Raw genomic sequence first — 9,219 nt, forward strand, 5'->3', positions numbered from 1 at the left:
CTGTGCATGACACTCCCACCTCCTCCCAACCCTGACCTCCACCAAAATGCCCATTATTCAAATCCACGTGTGGTGTAGGTCTGCAACTTACATGTCCCTTTGGCAAGCTGCCACGGAACTCCTTTCCTGTGCCTTCTCTGTCCTGCTGCTCAGGGCGGGGGTGGGGGGGGGGCGGTAGTGGTTACACATGAATGAGTGAGGGCCTCCCTTAGGCATGGGTCAGTCCCAAACAATGAGACCACCAGGCTCCCGGCAAGACATTCCCTAAGAGGGAAAAATAAAGTGTTGATGCTCCTGGCTCTTGGGGCAAAGCCCCTGGTTGAAGAAATCTCACAGGAGGAGGTTCTTAGTCTGGGGCATCCTTGACCATCCTCAGGGAGATGAGCAGGAAGTGATTCATTATGTCACAGTGTCTTCTGTCTGACCAGCCCCCGACTCCCTTGACAGGTGCAAAGAGCTTGGAGTAGAGGCACTGCGGATGTTGCAGGTGGAGATTCGGTCACGAGTCATGAATTATGGGTGGAGAAGGTCACCGAAATGGAAAATTCCTCTGCGCCCTGTGGAAAGGGCAGTTTCTGAGAAGCGGGGGAAATGACACCCGTGAGTTCACCTCTGGATGGTGAAGCGCGTGTGCCTGCACCTGAAGACCCCCCACACCTTCAGGGGACACCATCCAGATGAGGCCGCCAAGAATCCAGGCGGGGACTGAAATGGTCCCCCTTGGCCCCACCCTCATTCCTGTGAAGATAAAGGGCCCCTCCCTGCCATGCGGAGGCCCCAGAGAGAGAAACCCCCCATGAGCCCCTGGACTAAGAGGACCCCTTCCCTCGGTTCCTCCTTGTCGCCACTCCTCCTCCTGGGTGACGGAAGAGGACACGGGAGTGGCCGGGAGGACACCGAGCTCTCAGAGGCCAGCAAGGATCTGGGACTAACGATGGGGCTCACATTCACTGCCCTATGACACGCATCCCTGTCAAATTAGGGTGAGGTTTTGCTGATTGTTGCTCAGCTTGGGGGCCACTCTGACCCTTAGCACACTTTCTGCTTCCCAGCTTTCTTTGGTGGAGGGTATGCCTGTACATGGCTGGTAGAACCCTCTCCGGTGCCTGTTCCGCTGGCACGACAGAGCTCCCTCCTAGATGTAGGGGAGGGGTTTGGGGGACACAGAGAAGTAGGAGGAATGTCATAAGACTACTTTGGCTGAATACTTTACTTTTCAGACTGTGGCTAATACCTTGTTGGTACTTTAACTTAGAAATGGCCTTGGCTGCCACGCGAATATGTGCAACGGCTCCCCCATTTCAACCAAACAAAAATAACTTCGTGGCCGCCTCCCGTGTGCCTTGTATTGCATCCCCAAGGCGTACAAAACAGGGAGGAATAGCCCGAGGGGTCCCGGGAAGGACTCATGCCAGCAAGTCAGGACACAAAAGGGACAGACGACGGTGGGGCCGTGACCTGCAGCCGGTGGGACCGGCTACTGTCTGGAAAGGACGTGGACACCACCAGCATCCTCATTTCTGAGGAAGTCTAAATGGCGTGCCCAAAGTCACATGGCTGGTAACTGAAAGTTCAAATCCGCAACAGCCACGCTCTTAGCCACATACCTGCCTGCTCTGCTGAAGCTCTCCCTCCTGCAGGAAGCCTTCCTGATTGACCCCCGCTTCCCCCACATTTCTCTGGGCTTGATTGCTCTCTCACAGCCGGCCTTGCCATGAGCATTGGGTGCTCCCTTTCTCCTCGAGGCCACATGGGGGCACATGGGGGTGCGGGAGACTCAAAACCCATTTGCCAACAGGGTCTACTGACCGACAGCGGGACGTATAAGTTCCGGTGCAATTTACAAGGGGAGGTGAAAGATTAGCCTGTGATCTCTGGGCTCCTTGGAACCTTCGGATGAAGCCCGTGGACGGGAAGTCCAGCTGAAGAACAGGGCCGGCTCTCAGGTGAGAAGGGTGTGGGGGGGGAGGGCTGAGACGGGAAGGCGGAAAAAAGTTCCATTAGATTTCGTGTTAAGGAAACGCCAGATTGCCCTCAAGGCATCTATGCAATGCTGAGGACAGAAGGAGGAAGTACGGGCTGTAGGGTGAGGAGGACTTGTCCGTGCCTGTGGATAATCAGGGCCTGCACTGGCCACCGGTAACACCCAGGGGGTGGCAGCATGTGACCAGTGGTTGGGAACGCTGGTTCCCGGGCTCCCTGGTGAGCTCATGCCCTCCACACAACACCCTGCAGCTGAGGCTGGCTGTCCCCTTGTGGAAATCTGCCTGAAATGGGTCAGGGGAAATTGTACATCTGGTTCTTTACATGGAATATTCCGATTTCTGATTTTGTGACTAATTCAAAACAAAAACCAAAACCAAAAAAACAAAAAACTAAACACTCTAGGGATCAGGGGAAAGCTTTTAATGGATTATGTTAGGCTTGAGGCTTGCCAGTGTGGCCCCTGGTTCGAGCTCGGTCCAGACCCTCAGTGTGGTCTCCCAGGGACCAGAGGGAAGGGCAGGGTCAGGAAGTCGGCTGCCAGCTGCCGGAGGCTCAGTTTTCCAGAACATTTCAGCCATAGCGAGAAGCTTTGGTCAGGAGGTGCTTCTCCTTGGGAGTGTCCTGCCTCCCACGTCCCTGCAAATATCGCCTCCAGGAGCCAAGCTTCCTGTCCTCTGTCCTCCTTCCTGCCACACAACGAGGCCCCCCGTGGTCAGCAGGCCCCTGCTCGCCCCATGCCCCAGGTCCTGAGTTCCCACTGCCCATCTCCCCAGGCACTTCCTACTGCTTCTGCTCATCCAGCTATGTCCCCAGCAGGACGCTGTTGCCAGCCTGCCTGACAACTGTCAGCCTGAGGTGTGGACACCTTCTCCTCGGTGGCTTCCCCTTTTTCATTAGGTTTGACAATGCGTTTTTCTGAGATTAATAGTGCAGGGGGAGCCGGGATATGAGGCTTTTAGTGGTGACAAACTGCCAGGCCCAGGTGACTCTGAAGGTTGTGTTGCAGCAGGAGCCATGGCAGAGCCCCGGGGGCCGGAGAAGGGGGTGATGGCCGCATGTCTGTCAGAACCTGGCTTCTGCCGGACCGGGCGTCGCAAGCCCTCATCCTTACCCTTCCCGTGCAGCAAAGACAGTCCTACCCAGCCCCTCATGCTGAGCAGTGTGCGTGCACACACACACACACACACACACACACACCCACAACACTCCCATGGGTGGCCTCTGAGGCTGGATGTGCAGTGAGTGATTGGTGGCTGCTACTGGGATTGTGCTACCAGAAGTTTACAAGAGGCCAAGAAGGGCAGCTTTAGGTCAGCTTTCCAGGCTCAGGTGCTTCCGCTCCGGGCCCTGTTGGCTCCTGTCCTCTTGTCTCCTTCTCCATCTTCCATGGACCCAAACCGGAATCTCTCACACCGTCCTAAGGAACTGAAAACACAAGGATGCCAAAACGTAGCCTGAACTCTCCATTCGGCCCTGGCCACTTCTCCTGTCCCCTCAAACTGCCCTAAGCATCTTCCTCCAGCTTCTAGAGCAGGAAACAATACCTTTCCCACTGTCTGGGCTGGGAGAGGAGGGCTTTGGAGTAGAATCAGGGAAAGTCAGGAAAAAGACACACATCTATTAATTCTCAGAAATAGTATTTTGGCACACACGAAACACCCTCCCCGCACACATACACACACAGAAAAACATACGTGCACACACTCACACATGCACACACTTACACATGTGCACACACGCATTCACAGACATGAGCAGACAAGCACATGCGCTCACAGATGCAGGCGCCGACACAAAACACGTACACACACACGTTAACACACACCTACCCTTTTCCTAGCAAAGCTTCTGGCCCTTCCTTAGACTCGACGTGATCCCTAGGCTTGAAGAGCCTTTAGAAAGCAACCTGAGACCCAGAGAGGTGAAGGGATTCTCCCAAGTCCACACAGCCTTTCAAGACTTGAGCTAAGTGAAATCCTGACACATGCAAGGTCTTTCCCCGGATGGACTGAGTCCCAAGAGTTTTAGCAGAAAAATATGTCCCAGTTACATTCATTACATCTTTTTTTTTTTTTTAATAGAGAAAGCAAGTGCAAATGGTGGTGAGGGGCAGAGGGAGAAGGAGAGAGAATCCCAAGAAGTCTTCATGCTTTCTATTCCATGACCTGGGATCGTGACCTGAGCCAAAATCAAGAGTCTTTGAGCCTTCATGATTCATTTGAGAAGTCATGTTCATTATTATTACTGAGTTCTTTATATGAATGAGGAAATCGAGGCCTAAACAGAGAAATTACTTACCTAACACACGGATCCAGTAATGAAGGCAGACTCCCTGAGTCTCAGGCTAAATGGCTCTGATGCATCCCCAGCCACCTGCTTCTCCTGGGATGCTGAGTCGTCATCCAACTCCATGGAAGTTCCTCCTCTGCCCCCAGCCTAGTCCACGCACCCCTGGAGAATCAAGCCCATATCTTTTCTGATGGCACACAAGAACTCTGTGACCTTGGGCCAGTCACCCCAACTAGCCAGACCTTCATTTACCAAGCTCTAAAATGGGTGAGGAGAGTGATAATAGCTATCTCTCAGGATTGTTTTAATGATTTAGATACACTCACATATGCACATATTTTTCAAACTGGAAAACATTGGACAAGAATGTGAGAAGGTGTTCTTGAGAACTGCTTTACGGTGCTCAGGGAAACTGAGGTACAGATGGGCTTCCTCCCAGATGGGATCTTTCATTCTGTCATCCGTCTGCTATATCTAGAACACAACTGTCACAGCTAACAGATGGAAGACCGAATACAAGAAGATATTTCAAATGTCTAAAATTGACAAGGGATTTATACCAGCCCCACGGAACAAATAGGAAAATAGCAACCTACTAGGAAAATGAGGAAATCATATGAACAGGAAATTAATAGAACAAGAAACCCCAAAAGCTAATCAGCGTATGAAGAAATGTTCAAAATCATTAGTAATCAGAGAAGCACAAATTAAATCAATAAGCCACTATTTGGTAACTATTAGGCAAGAATCAGTAAGAGGCAATGCCAAATAGGACAGAGGGACCTTATATACTGACAGGGGGAGAATCAGGAGGCTGTCTAGGGGGACTACCCAGAATATTTAATGAAGATACATACATCGAACCCATATGTTCCAGCTAAGTCTTGCTGCATGAGACGTCATTGCACCTAATGGCTTACAACAACAAGCATTATTTTGCTCAACCGTCTTCAATTTGGGCACGGGTTGGTGGGGAAAGCACACCTCTGCTTCGTGCAGCATCATCTGGGGTGCTCAAAGGCTGGAGCTGACTTGATAGCTGGGGGCCAGAACCATCAGAAACCCATCCCTTGTCTGGCAATTGCTGCTGGCCATTGGCTAGGTCCCAGTTGATACTGTTGGGCAGAACTACCATGTGTGACCTCTCCATGTGGCTACTTGACTTCCACTCAGCATGCGAGCTGGCTCCCAAGAGTCAATGGCCCCAGGGATCAAGGAAGAAATATATGGGATTTCCATGACCTAGCCTCAGGACTTACATAGTGTTATTTCCACTCTGCAGTAGGGTTTGAAGGAGTTACAAAGGTCCACCCAGGACCAAGGGAAGAGGACGTAAGCCCCACCTCTCCATGGGAGGAGTGTCAGCGTCATATTGTAAGAAGAGCATGTGGATGGGATGCATTGTGTCTGTCATTTTTAGAAAATGTGATTTTCTCAACCACAAAGGAAGTCTCATTTAGGTCCACAGGAGATAATGTTACAGGAAGTAATGTTACTGTGGCATGGATTTGGGTGGCAGGAAGTTGGAGGTGAGCAGATGTCCATTACTGAGAGACTCAGTAATGTGTTGTGGAGCTATGTCCACATAGCTGTGTGTCATACACAACACAAAAAATAGAGTGTGATACTGATGCTGTGGATTAGATGCACTCATAGTATATATTATATACATGCTATATATTATATTTATATATAATAATTATATACATAATAATTATATATAAACATTTAATATATAATAAATAATATTTAAGAAACTATATATATCTCACAAGTGGGGGAGGGGCAGAGAAAGAGGGAGAGGGAGAGAGAATCCCAAGCAGGCTCCACCCAATCAGTGCAGAGCCCAATGCAGAGCTCAATCTCATGAACCCTGAGATCATGCCCTAAGCTAAAATAAAGAGTTGGACGCTTAACTGACTGAGCCACCCGGGCATCCCCCGTCCTAGTCATTTGATTTTCGACACAGATGCCAAAACAATATAATGGAGAACGGGAAGTCTTTTCAACAAACGGCACTTGAATAACTGGATATCCATATCAACAAAAATGGACCTTGGTTCCTACCTCACACCATACACAAAAATAATTCAAGATAGACCAAAGGCTTAAATATTCAAGCTAAAATCATCAAGCTTTTTAGAGGAAAACACTGGAGAATACTTTGCGAACAGAGGGCAGGCAAAAATTAATAGGGCACAACGAACAATAACCATGAAAAAGAAACATGCTAATTTACATTTCATCAACATTATAAACTTTTGCTCATCAAAGAAACCACACACACAAATGTAAATAAATAAAAGGAAAACCACAGACAGAAAATAAAATATGTGTAAAGCATATATCTCACAAAGATCGGCACGAGGGACAAATAAAGAATTCCCTCAATTCAATCCTGAAGGGATGAATAATGCATTTAATGAAATGGACAAAATATTCAAACAGATGCTTCACAAAGGAATAAAAATGGATGGCCGATAGATACATGAAACCGGCTAAGCATCCTTGATATTACAGACATGCATATTAAAACTGCAGTAAAGTATCACTTACCACCTGTCAGAATGCCTCAGTTTAAATCTAACACCGCCCAGTATTGGCAAGGATGTGGAGCAACCAGAACCCTCATGCGTTTTAGGTGGGAAAGTAAGATGGTGTAAACATACATCTTGCTTAGGTCCTGACAATTCCCCTCCCAGGTAGTTATTAAGGAGAAATGAAAACATATGTCCACACCAAGACTTGCTCGTTGCAGCCTTATTCCAAAGGTGGAAATGGCTAAAAGAATGGATGAACCAATCCTGGTATATTCATGTAATGAAATTCTACCCAGCAATTACAAGAAACAAGACCATTGATACAAACAACAACACAAACAGAACTTTAAAACTTTAGGGGCGCCTGGGTGGCTCAGTCAGTTAAGTGCTGACTTCGGCTCAGGGCATGATCTTGAGGTTCATGAGTTCGAGCCCCATGTTGGTCTTTGTGCTGACAGCTGGGAGCCTGAAGCCTGCTTTGGATTCTGTGTCTCCCTCCCTCTGCCCCTTCTCTGATCATGCTCTGTCTCTCTCTGTCTCTCAAAAATACATGTTAAAAAAATTTTTTTAAATAAAGAAAATTAAAATAAACAATTTTAAAACTTGATAAATGGGTGGAAGGAACCCTACACAAAATGATGTATGTTGTCTGATTCCTTTCATGCTCAGGTCCTGAGCAGAGGAAATGGATTTAGGGTGGAAAAGAAACAGAGCAGTTGCTGCCTTCAAGAAGGAATCGGAAAGGCACATTCGGGAACGTTCTGGGTGGCGATAATGTGCAGTGTCTTGGTAGGGGTTAGGGTGATACTGGTGTATTCATCATAGCTCCGCAATCGGTACACTTAGTAATTACACATTTCATTGCACGTAAATTGCACAACAAAAGTGACAAAGAACTAAAAACAAATACTGAAGTAAAAGCTGAAGTATTTAGGGGGGAGTGTACTGAAATCTGCAATTGACTTTGAAATGCATCCCCAAAGTGGATTAATTGATGGGTAGCAGTTTGCATCAATGGAAAGATCCATGATCAAGAATCAACAGTGGTATGTTAAGGCGGAATCTAGGAGGTGGCTGTTCGGGTGTTCTCTGTGCACATCGTTCAGCTTTGCTGCATAAAATGCTGGGGGCGGGGGAAACTGAAAATAAAAGCAACAGAGAGCCTAACACTAAGCAACCATGATTAAATGCCCTGAACTGAGGAGGAGTAGTAACTCCACCCTCTGTTGCTAAGATCCAGAAAGAAAAATGTATAAAAAAAAAAACCTAAAACTGACTGTGTTTTGAGCTACACGACCAGGTGTTTGACGATGACAGTCATGGCTCCCCGATGGTCAGCGCTGGTGAAGATTTCTTGGACATAACAATGCCCATGGCTGTGCCCAGAGTCAGAACCGGCACCCCAGTGTAGACATGGCCCTGGCTAGCCCACCATAAGGGACCCATTACCCAAGGGCGTGCCCCACGTCCCCACAGTGCCCTGGGAGCCAGAGGTGAGCCCTGCAAGGAAGTGAGGGAGCAGGGTCTGGTAGAGGACGACCCGGAACCCAGAATGCAGGCACAAAGACTTCCAACCACACAGTTTTCGGAGAAAAGCTTATGTTCCGTCAAGCGAGGCCAGGGCCCCTCCTCCAGGCTCCCGTGGTCCACGCACCATCAAGCCTGGCATGCTGTCTTGATGGGCACATTTGCACTCGAGGAGGAACATAAGGGCAGGGCTGGTAGCTAACACCCCTGTGTCTTGATAGGAAGCGCTCAGGAAACATCTGCGGAATGAACGAATGCTTGCCTGTTTACGGCAATGGTGCTGAGGCATCATGGCCAGGATGGGATTCTCTTGGCCTGAGCACAGGAGAGAAGACTTGAGACTAGAAGCCAAGAGGATTTGTAAAGCTTTATGATGCAATCTAGATGTCTGCATTTGACCTTTCCTGTAGAAAATGCCTTCTCGTTATACGCAGCGTTTTGTAAGGGCCGCTGGATAGATGACGGAGGGAGCTCCAGAAAATTCCATCTTCCCGGAGCGGCTTGGATGCTTATTTTATACTCAGGAAGGCTTCGCTGTGTTGTGTCCAAGGTTTCCACCAGTTTCACGAGGACAGCGGTGGCGGTTCAACTTCATGTGGTAACAGCAAAAGTCAGAGCAGACTTCTAAGTAAATAGGACTGTTTTGTGTCTGTGGCATCCCACTTACCAGCTGCCCAACCGTGGGGGAGGTGCTTTATCTCTTTTGAGTCTTAACTGACTCACCACGTCTGCCTTGAAAGCTTGGTGTGAGAATTACATGAGTTAATATATGTAAATCATTCCCCAGAGAGTCAGACACCTCATGGCTCCAACCGGATGGTTTCAACCCTCTTCCAAGAGTTTTGAGAACTCTCACATCATCCAGGAAATGTTGCTG

Source organism: Panthera leo, chromosome E2 (genome assembly GCF_018350215.1).
Source record: "Panthera leo isolate Ple1 chromosome E2, P.leo_Ple1_pat1.1, whole genome shotgun sequence".
NCBI lineage: Eukaryota > Metazoa > Chordata > Mammalia > Carnivora > Felidae > Panthera > Panthera leo.